The sequence below is a fragment of the Carettochelys insculpta genome, chromosome 9 (assembly GCF_033958435.1).
Source record: "Carettochelys insculpta isolate YL-2023 chromosome 9, ASM3395843v1, whole genome shotgun sequence".
Classification (NCBI taxonomy): domain Eukaryota; kingdom Metazoa; phylum Chordata; order Testudines; family Carettochelyidae; genus Carettochelys; species Carettochelys insculpta.
In genome coordinates, this window is record NC_134145.1 from 61,160,624 (window position 1) to 61,170,020 (window position 9,397).

At 39.8% G+C, this 9,397-nt stretch overlaps 1 protein-coding gene across 4 annotated transcripts in view; it reads left to right on the forward strand.

The window, feature by feature from the left end:
• RALGPS2 (Ral GEF with PH domain and SH3 binding motif 2) overlaps nt 1-9,397 on the forward strand; it is a 149,544-nt gene that overhangs the window by 63,214 nt on the left and 76,933 nt on the right. The gene's annotated exons all lie outside the window — the stretch shown is intronic.

Here is a 9,397-nt window from a genome sequence, read left to right on the forward strand (position 1 = left end):
CCAGTGTATTTTTAAATATTTTTGTTGAACATTTGTTATATAAAAGTGCACTCATTGTACAAATGTTAAAGAAATGTTTGTCAGATGATTAACCTGTCCCTAAGCATTTGGCAGGTTACATGAGTCTATCCCACTTAATATGTACTTTGTTGCAGACATCAGTTATTCTTTGACCTCTGTATTTTAGGATTAATAAAGAATCAGTCCTCCAGTCACTGGTGGCAAGGGAATGCTCAGCCCCCTGCAGCACCTGCTAGTTTTGTTCTGTTTCAACAATACCAAGCAGAGGTAGAGACGCTTGCACTGCAAAGGTTTTTCTGAGGGATTGTTTTTAAAAAAAAAAAAAACAAAAACACTAATTCTGAATTTGGCTCTATAATCTTCTAAACACCAGCTGTATCTTAGGTTTATCCCTATAAGTTGTCACTCTCAGCACTGTTTCCTCTTCTGAGATATTAAAGCAGCTGATGTCTCTTCATTTGCTTAAGCAAAAATATGTATATGAGAAAAGCAGACCCATTTTCTCATTTGAGGAAAAAAGAAAAAGATGTTCCAGTTGTTTAGTGTTTAATTTATGGCTGTGGAAGATGCAGATTAAATTCCCTCTTTGCCATAAGCATCCCGTGTGGCCATGGGCAAGTCATTTAGTTTCTCTGTGCTTCGACTCACCATCCTCAAAAAAAAAAAAAAAAAATTGGAATTCTTCGCTGAGATATCGTAAGGCTAAATATACTAAAGATTGTTGGTGCTTGGACACCGTGGTGATGGAGTTCAAATAGGAGGATATGGATCTTTCGAGGGGTAGAGATGGATGAAACTAGTCCTAGAGCATCATGGTTTGGGAGATTCCATTCTTGGACCCCAGCTTTTGAGACCCAAAAACCATATCCAGAATGAGATGATGACAGAAAGAAAAAGAAGGAATCTTCCTTGAGAGAAGGGTCAGCAAGAGGATTAATGCAGCAAATATTTAAAATTTAGAAGCAAACATTATAGAATAGGCTTGCAGTCATAATGCAATGAAGCTTTGGTCATTATACTTAGCTGCCTACAATCTCAGCATTATGCTATAAATCTTCTCCAAGACTCAAGTAGCTTCAAAGTTTGCAAGGATCACATTCAGGGTACAAATGACAATATTTAGAAGTTGTAAAACTGTTGAAAAGTGGTCAAAAGTACCTACTCTTTAGAATCAGTTTATTGAAACTAATTTCTACCTCTTTGACAATTCCAGCTTGATTTTTAGCAATGACTCTGCTCTTTAACTCATGTAGAAAGGATCATATTTGATACTGTATGTTTTAAAAATCTATTTTCAGGTATTCAGGTATATGGCATAGGAGATCAGTTGATTTAATGTGATTCGTAATCAGAGCTGAACTTGGGGGTGGGGAGGACATAATAAGAAAAGAGTTTTAAGATTTGACTTCTTCCAAACCTCTGACTGGAAAATGCTTCTCTAGCTTGTTGGAAAGCTCCTATTTCCACCTGTTGAAATGTTTTTAGCCTTAGGTTTTATCTGTTACAGGTTTGAGTTATCAGACCAAGCCAAAAAAAAAAAATTGCCAAATAGTCCAGGCTGCTTTCAGCTTCCCAAATATCCTGGGCTGCTTTGCCTCTTGCTTAAACAGTCTGTTTATATAATGGTTGAGGGAAAAATATCTATTTCACGTCTGATTCTAGCCTATTTCATTGCTTCCTTATTAGTACAAAATACAACAGAATAAATACTGGAAAACTTCGATTTGATCTTTCTTGTATTTTAAGTTTGTGCCAGTGCAAACATCACATTACGTATATGAACAACTTTTTTCCCTAAGTTCTGCCACATAATAAGTCTTTGGACATAACACATCAATTTATTAGTCTAATGTGTATTTTCATTTAGAAATGAAAAAAGGGTTTTGTTGATGTTTGTAATGCTTCTTGCTGGGACCAGTTGTAGTTTAAAATGTAGTCGTGACAAAAACGACTTATGTTTTTCCACTTTAATTCTCAAGAGGAAAAGTGAATTAGATAAACTTTTCTTGGGTTCTTTCTCTGAAGCAGGCATTCCCAACCTATGGGTCGGGACCCAAACATGGCTCACGATCAGATTTGTTAAGGGTTACCAGCAGCTCAGAGTTGCATGCAGCTTTTAAAGAAGCCATTTGCAGCTCCTTACCACTGCCACATCCAACAGCTTTCTCTATCAATAGAGAAACAATTACACTTTACAAAGACAGCTTCTCCACCTTTTGATATTTGTAGCCTTCCCAGGCAAGCCACTCAATAGACCCTTGTAGTAAGTAATTGTATCTCTCTCTCTCTCTCACACACAACCACCCATCCACCCACCCACCCTTCTGTTCTGTGTAGTTGCTTTGTCAGGTTTCATTTTTGTTTGTGTCTTCCCCCACAGCCCTTGAATGTGACTCCCCTCACGCCCTCTAACCTCTGAATGTAGGGTTGGGGGGGGGGCAAGTTTGGGGGATGAGGGTCGTTCTTCCACCAGAACTCAGATAAATTATAATAGTAAAATAATAAATTTAGTGTTACTATATTATTATTATTATTATTTTATTATTATTAATGTATTTTCCCTTTTTCTATCAAATAACTACTATGAATATATAAACATGAGGGGGCACAATTTTATATTCTTACCTCAGGCACACAATTAGCTAGTTACATCAATGGGTCTCCCCCACCCACCCCCAGTGCTGAATTTCCTTGAGTCAACAAGTCTTCCTGAATTGTCAAAATGGGTCCAGTCTGGAAAAGATTGGGAACTGCTGCACTAGCTTCTTATGGTTAAATGGCTGGAAAAGCAAGTGAAAATGGTTTGGAACAGTAATCTTGGTAAATCTAGAAATGTCTTGGAAGCGTAACTGTTCAATTCAGTTAATATCTTCCTGCAACAAAGAAGTTAGCTCATAGTAAGATTTGCTCAGAATTTATAAGAGTATTCTTTCTAAATGTTGCTAACCAAGGATTTTTACTGAATGAATAGAAGAATATTCAATTAAAACAATTACTAACCTGTTTCTGATTTTTCCAGTGGTGGACTCTAACCTTTGGGAGGTTTTTTGTTTTTTCTATTCTTTGGTATGTTAAATGTGTGCAGAGAGAATATTTCTTCTGCGTTAAATCACCTAGAAAATCCTGGTTTAATGGCTCTGCTGTGGCAAGAAAGATATAGCTTGGAAAGTAAGTTTCTGATATCATACTCCAGGAACTGGGACAATGGCATTACTTTATAAAGATATTTCTGGACTTACTAGGCAGGTTGATAGCCACTTGCTTTCTAAGATGCTTGCTGCTAAGAGACAGCTACATTGTTACTGCTTATGAAGGACCCTGCTGGGAGTGGAGTTAGAAGACTCTGGTTGTGGTGGGGTTAGGAAGGACACGGAATGATTATAGCCGTGGTGTTATCTCAGAAGTTTAAAAGTTCAGTTTTTGTCTCCAAAGGCTAACCACTTGTGGTAATAGTCTTCTGGTTCCTTCTCGTGATCCCCCAGTGAATCTAGAAGGTTAGACACATTTTACCATAATTCACTGGGAAAGAATCGGAGCATTTCCACTTACTGTAGTGCTAAGAACCATGAACTTTGCCCCCAAAATTCCAAGAGATACAGATGAGCACAGTACCAATGCGCATCCTGTTACTCAATGTGGCTTTTCAGTGTGGCCACTCACACCTGTGGTAAGCTAACCCATGTGCTCAAACCCAAATGCCAATCATCCAAGTTAATTCTGCAGTGAAGACGTATTTTATATGATCAGTTTTAAATGGTCTGCACAAACATAGAATGAGAAAATCATGTTTGTTTTATTCTGAAGCAAAATATAACTTTTCTGGAAAAGTTGTAATGGAAATCCTGACAAAGACCTACTTATAGTTGTGCTGCCAGACTTCACTGTAAAATAAGTGGGTCATACTACTAGAAATAAAAGATGTTTTCTTGGATTAAAATATACAGCCTTGAAATAGTCTCTTGTGTTTCACTGAAGGTGAGATCAGTTGTGCAAAGTTGTTGGAGACTGAGTGGGGGAAAATGTGCTCAGAGTAAAGGTGTGTGTATGTATATTTGTCTGGCAAATACTAGTCTGGCAAAATCTTCAGGAAAAGTGTGAATTATTGCTCTAAATCTGCAAATCATTAAAATGTTTGTTTGTTCTTGTCATAAATTACAGAAATAGGTGTTTGTGTTGAGATTTGGCACTTTGACCATACTCATTCTGTAATAGGGAGAGAGAGGAAAATAGAACAGTGGCCTTCATAGGGGTATGGAACATGATAAATATCCTCCAGGTATAATTCTTTTCATCTTGCCCGCTTGACTTGCATAACAATGGGGAGGAAATAAAATGTATACTACTGAGGATGTTATTCTGGGAAAGGGAAAAAATGCAGAAAAATACCTTAGTTAAGCAAAAATTGAAGTCAGTAAACTGAGTGGATCTTCCAAACACATTGATCATGGCTTCCCTTGAGAAGTGATTTTTACAGCCTTGTAAGTCGTCTTATGGAGAAGTAAATTTTATACGTGAATGAATAATTTAATGGGTGTATGTGTGTGCCTGTGTATTACATGCAAAAAGCTTGCATTAAAAGAACAATAATCATGTTGCAAAGCCAAACACCCAAGTTAGGAAATATCAGAGTTAAGTGAATTTTTGTAGAGGTGTCCAGTTCAATCCACCTTCACTGCGGGCACAGGAACTTCAGATGCATCACAGAAGAGGTGAGGGAGGGTATCTGAGTCATCTTAAAGTTTGAGACCGAGCTTCTCTGGAATGAGGCTTCAGTTAATAGCCATTCATCCAGCCCTAAGATTATTCTTCTCTTATGTTCACTGAAAGGTAGTTCAGGCAGTGGTGAACCCATCAACAAACATAGCTGTGCTCATTCTGCTCAGCTGTGTGCAGAAGAAATCTGATTATGAAACTGGTACACTTTGTGACATTTATCTAGTGACCCTTTATTTTATCAGTAGAAAACAATGTGATTGCAGATAATCTCAGCAGGGACAGTTGCCAAATGCATAAATGATGCCTGAATGGTCAGTGCGCTCAGATCATTTCCATTTGGGTTTGACCAGGTGTGGACTTTTTTCCACTATGAGGATCAGCAAGAAGTGGGGTCTCCTGGTCTTACACTTGAAAGCCAGCAGTAGACCACCAGCATCTCACATGCATTGGAGGTCAAAGAACTTCATCTAGTTCTGTAATAGGGCTTTTACTTGTAGCTGAGTTACTGAAGTCCTCAAATCTTAATGTAAAGATGTCAAGTTATAGAGAATCCACCATGTTGCTTCCCCAACAATATATTTCTGCTTCTTTTTGAACAGAACATACCCTTCAATATCTGTATTCTACCATGTTTCCATTTTTACTATGGCATATGGTTCCATTTCCTACTCCAGTAGGGTGGCCATATTTCCCTGTCCCAAACATGGGACAGATGAGGTGCGGGTTCACTTCTCCCAGCTCTACCAAGACCCGGGAACCTTGGGGAAGCGGTAGGGACATGGCAGCTGCCCACACTCCCTCTGCTTCCCAGAGGCTCAGAGAAGTGACTCTTCCTGCCAGTAGCTGTGCCTGCACAGCTGCTGGTGGAAAAAGTCAGCAGGGGCGGGGGGCGCAAATATGGGACAGTGAGTCCCTTTTAAAAAATAAGTCAGGATGCCTTTTTGGTGTCCCAAATATAGGGCTGTCCCACCCAACACAGGGCAGATGGTCACCTTATACTACAGGAGTTCTAGTTCCTCCATTTTGTTATCTAGACTGCTTGTGCTTGTGTATAGATAACTTCGTTGTTTCTGCTTGACTTCACTCAGGTTCCTCATGCACATTGGTACAGTCATTTTACTGCTGGTTCCTGCTACCTGACTGTTATACTCATTGGTATTGACACTCTTTTTCCTCTTCTCCATTGCTGTATCTTGCTCAGAATTTTGAGTAGGACTTTGTAAGAGGCATTTTGGGATGGGTGAGCGTTCCATTGGGGCTTTTGATTTTTTTCTTGCAAAATATTAGGAGCTGTGACATGCAAAAATACCAGTGATAGTGATCCAAACAATAGACAAGACCATAAAGATGACTGGATGTACAAGCTGCCAGATATTCCTTATTCTGAGGAAAATACCTGAAAGGTGCTTCATTTGTTTAAAGTGTTGCCTGATAGATCTGATGGAAGAGAGAATCTGAGGATTGGAAATGCAGCTGCAAATGGCGCTCCACTCCAACTCCTTTATTTTCAGCTCTGTTTGCTGGTTCCCTGTTGAGGCTGGCATCTCTTCTGCTGCAGAGGGGGAAGAGATGCTAGGAGCATTTTCGGTGCTTTCCTTCTGCACTGGACAAAGGGACCTTGTGTATGCTTTTCCCTCTTTGCATTGGTCCCTGATGTCTGTTCTGTGTCCATTTATTCTTTGGCAAAAGTTTCACCCAATCTGTCCAACGTACATAGTGGCAGGGCATTGTTGGCACATAATGGCATATAGAATGTTGCTCAAAGTGCATGGGAAACCTTTTAAAAACCTTGGGCAAAACCTTTGCCAAAGAATAAATGGACACAGAGCAGATATCAGGAATCTCCATATATATAAAAAAAAAAAAAAGGCTGGTAAGTGAACACTTCAGGAATCTCTCTCTCTCTCTCTCTCTCTCTCTCTCTCTCTCTCTCTCTCTCTCTCTCTCTATATATATATATATATATATATATATATATATATATATATATATATATATATATATATATATATATATATATTAAAAAAAAGCTGGTAAGTGAACACTTCAGTGGGGTGGGTCATTCTGTTAAAGACCTGTGAATTTGTGTCCTAGAACAAAGAGAATTTAAAAATGGATTACAGTGAGAAATTTGAGAGTTGGAATTCATATTCGCATTCGACACATTAACGTGGTATGAACAGCAGTTGCCTCACACATTACGAGGACTGCTCCCTTCCTTTGATGCTTGTAATTATCTCAGGCAGGACACTTAATGTTCCCCCTCCCGTCACCCCCCTTCCTTCAGTCCTATGTAATTGATTTGTCAGTTTATATTGCAATTTTTTGGGGTCCTCTGTACTTATAAATGTCAGTCTGTATTGGAAGTGAGGTTGATCTGATGAAGTGGGTCTGTACCGTAAAAGCTCATCACCAAATTAAATCATTTTGTTAGTCTTTAAAGTACTACGTTTCTGCTGTTTTGTTTTAATGTAGAAGAGGTCACTATGCCCCCTTACATACCATCAGTCTCGGATATGTTGAAGATAAGGATGTGGAGTTGAGTGTGCATGAATACTCGGGCACTGGTTGGAGAGGGTTCTGCTGTGAAGTACCTCAAGATGGCACAGTACCATAACAGTGAATGTGTTTGCTTACAAGATTAGCTTACAAGATATCTGGCCAATTTTATGCCCCATGTTTCTCACCTTTTTAGGGAAGCAGTGTTTATTAGGGAGGTCATTGAGAGTAAAGAAGCGACAGACCCCATGTTCTCAGTTTTGGTGTCTGGCCCAATCCCAAACAGGAGGAGCAATTGAAGGGAATATGTTCTATGGCCCCTGCTGCTTGGGCTAGAGCCTGCTCAGTGTGGATGTACTCTAAGGGGAATGTTGCTACAGTCAATCAACTCCATATCAAACATATGTGAAGTGAGTTTTTTTCAAAATCTTCTAATTTTGCCATATTTGGAGTGGATTTTCACAGGAAAAGCAGAAAGGAGGCACATCCCTAACAAATGCTGGCCGCCACTTCGCACAGTTCCCATTGACTGAGAGCTGCATGAGGCAGTGTCTGTGGATGGTCAACATGAGCAAAATGTTTTGTGGCCTGTGGTCAGATTACTCTGTTGGGCCACAGGTTGCCCACCAATAATTTAGATAATGCAGGTTCTCTAGGTTTTTGTAATGAAATATTTAAATGAACTCTGAGGTGACATTGGGGCAACGGTAAAAAAGGAAAGCTGAACACTGCTAGAAGTCCAATGGAATCCTGCAGTAAGAGCCTTATAGAGAAGGTAGGCAAGGCAATATCTTTATTGGACCAACTCTGTGGGGCCAGCTTCTGTTGGTGAGAGTGACAAACTTTCCAGCTACATAGAGCACTTCAGATGTCCTAAAAGTATGACAGTTAAATACAAGATCAAACGGATCCTTTAGCACACAGTTTCCCAAAGTGTGGTACACATACCACTGGTGGTACGAGAGAGGATTTCAAGGGGTACGTGGCAGAAAATAAACTACTGAAAATCAGGAGATAAACACTGGGACAATGGGTGTGCTGATAAGGCTGAAGTCCTGAAAGGGGTTCACAAATATTTTAAATTTGGGAAACTCTGCTTCAGCATAAATAGCACATATTTTAAGGGCTGTGGCCCATGCACAGGAAATGTCTTTATATTGGGGGAGGGGAGATGCACAATCCAAAGGAGTTGTGAAAGCACACCAGTTTGAAAACAAACTCTCTCTGAGAGCAAGGTTTTGAGTTTTTTCGGCACTCGTTTTCCATGAAATTGTGCTTAATAGCCATTGGAGGAAAAACTTCAGTGTCTGATTATTGTGTAACTCACTCTTTAAGGATATGTCTACACTAGCCCCTTTCTTCAAAGGGCACATGGTAATTAGCCTGATCGGAGAATACTAATGAAGTGCTGTGATGAATATCTGACTACGGAAAGGCTTTGAACCCCATGTAGCTTGTAACCCCCAACCCTCCAGCGCAGCTGGGAGTGGTGCAGCTCCAGTTGTTCCCTGCCAGTAGTGTGCAGACAGTGATGCTGCCCCCATCCTTCCCATGCCCTGCAGTGCTCCCTTTCAGCACCGGCAGCCTCAGTGCCCACAGGGGTTCCCCGCTGACTGCCTCACGTGGGTGAGTGCCTATGCTAATCACCTTGAGCACGTGACAAATTTTGAAGGATTATTATTTCTTATGAGTTAAATATTCATGCATTCACCCCAACACTGTCCCCTTTTCGCCCCATGTGCCAAATACCAAATGTGTTGAACACCGCAAGTCTATATAGGACTTATTACTACCTCCAGTGCAGAGGACTGGACTAGGTTACTAACTGAGCTTCCCTTTGAGTTCTGCATTGCTGTAACTGTAAATTCAAAATTGGCAAATACCATATTTATTTTAATGTACCCAAGAAAAGTCTTGAAGTACATGAGCATCTTTGTCTTAAGTGGTTGGGAATATGAATTTGTCTTCCTTATAATTTCCTAAGATGAACTTTGTTCCTTAGGATATAAGGTCATTTAGCTAGTGATAAATTGAGTAGAGGCATGGTGTGTCTTTATATTGCAACTTATCTGCTACAAGCTTGTTTACACTGAAAATACTTTCTGAGCTTAAGTGGTATTTTTCAAACTAAACAAGCTCTGTTTGTATAGTGTTCAAATGG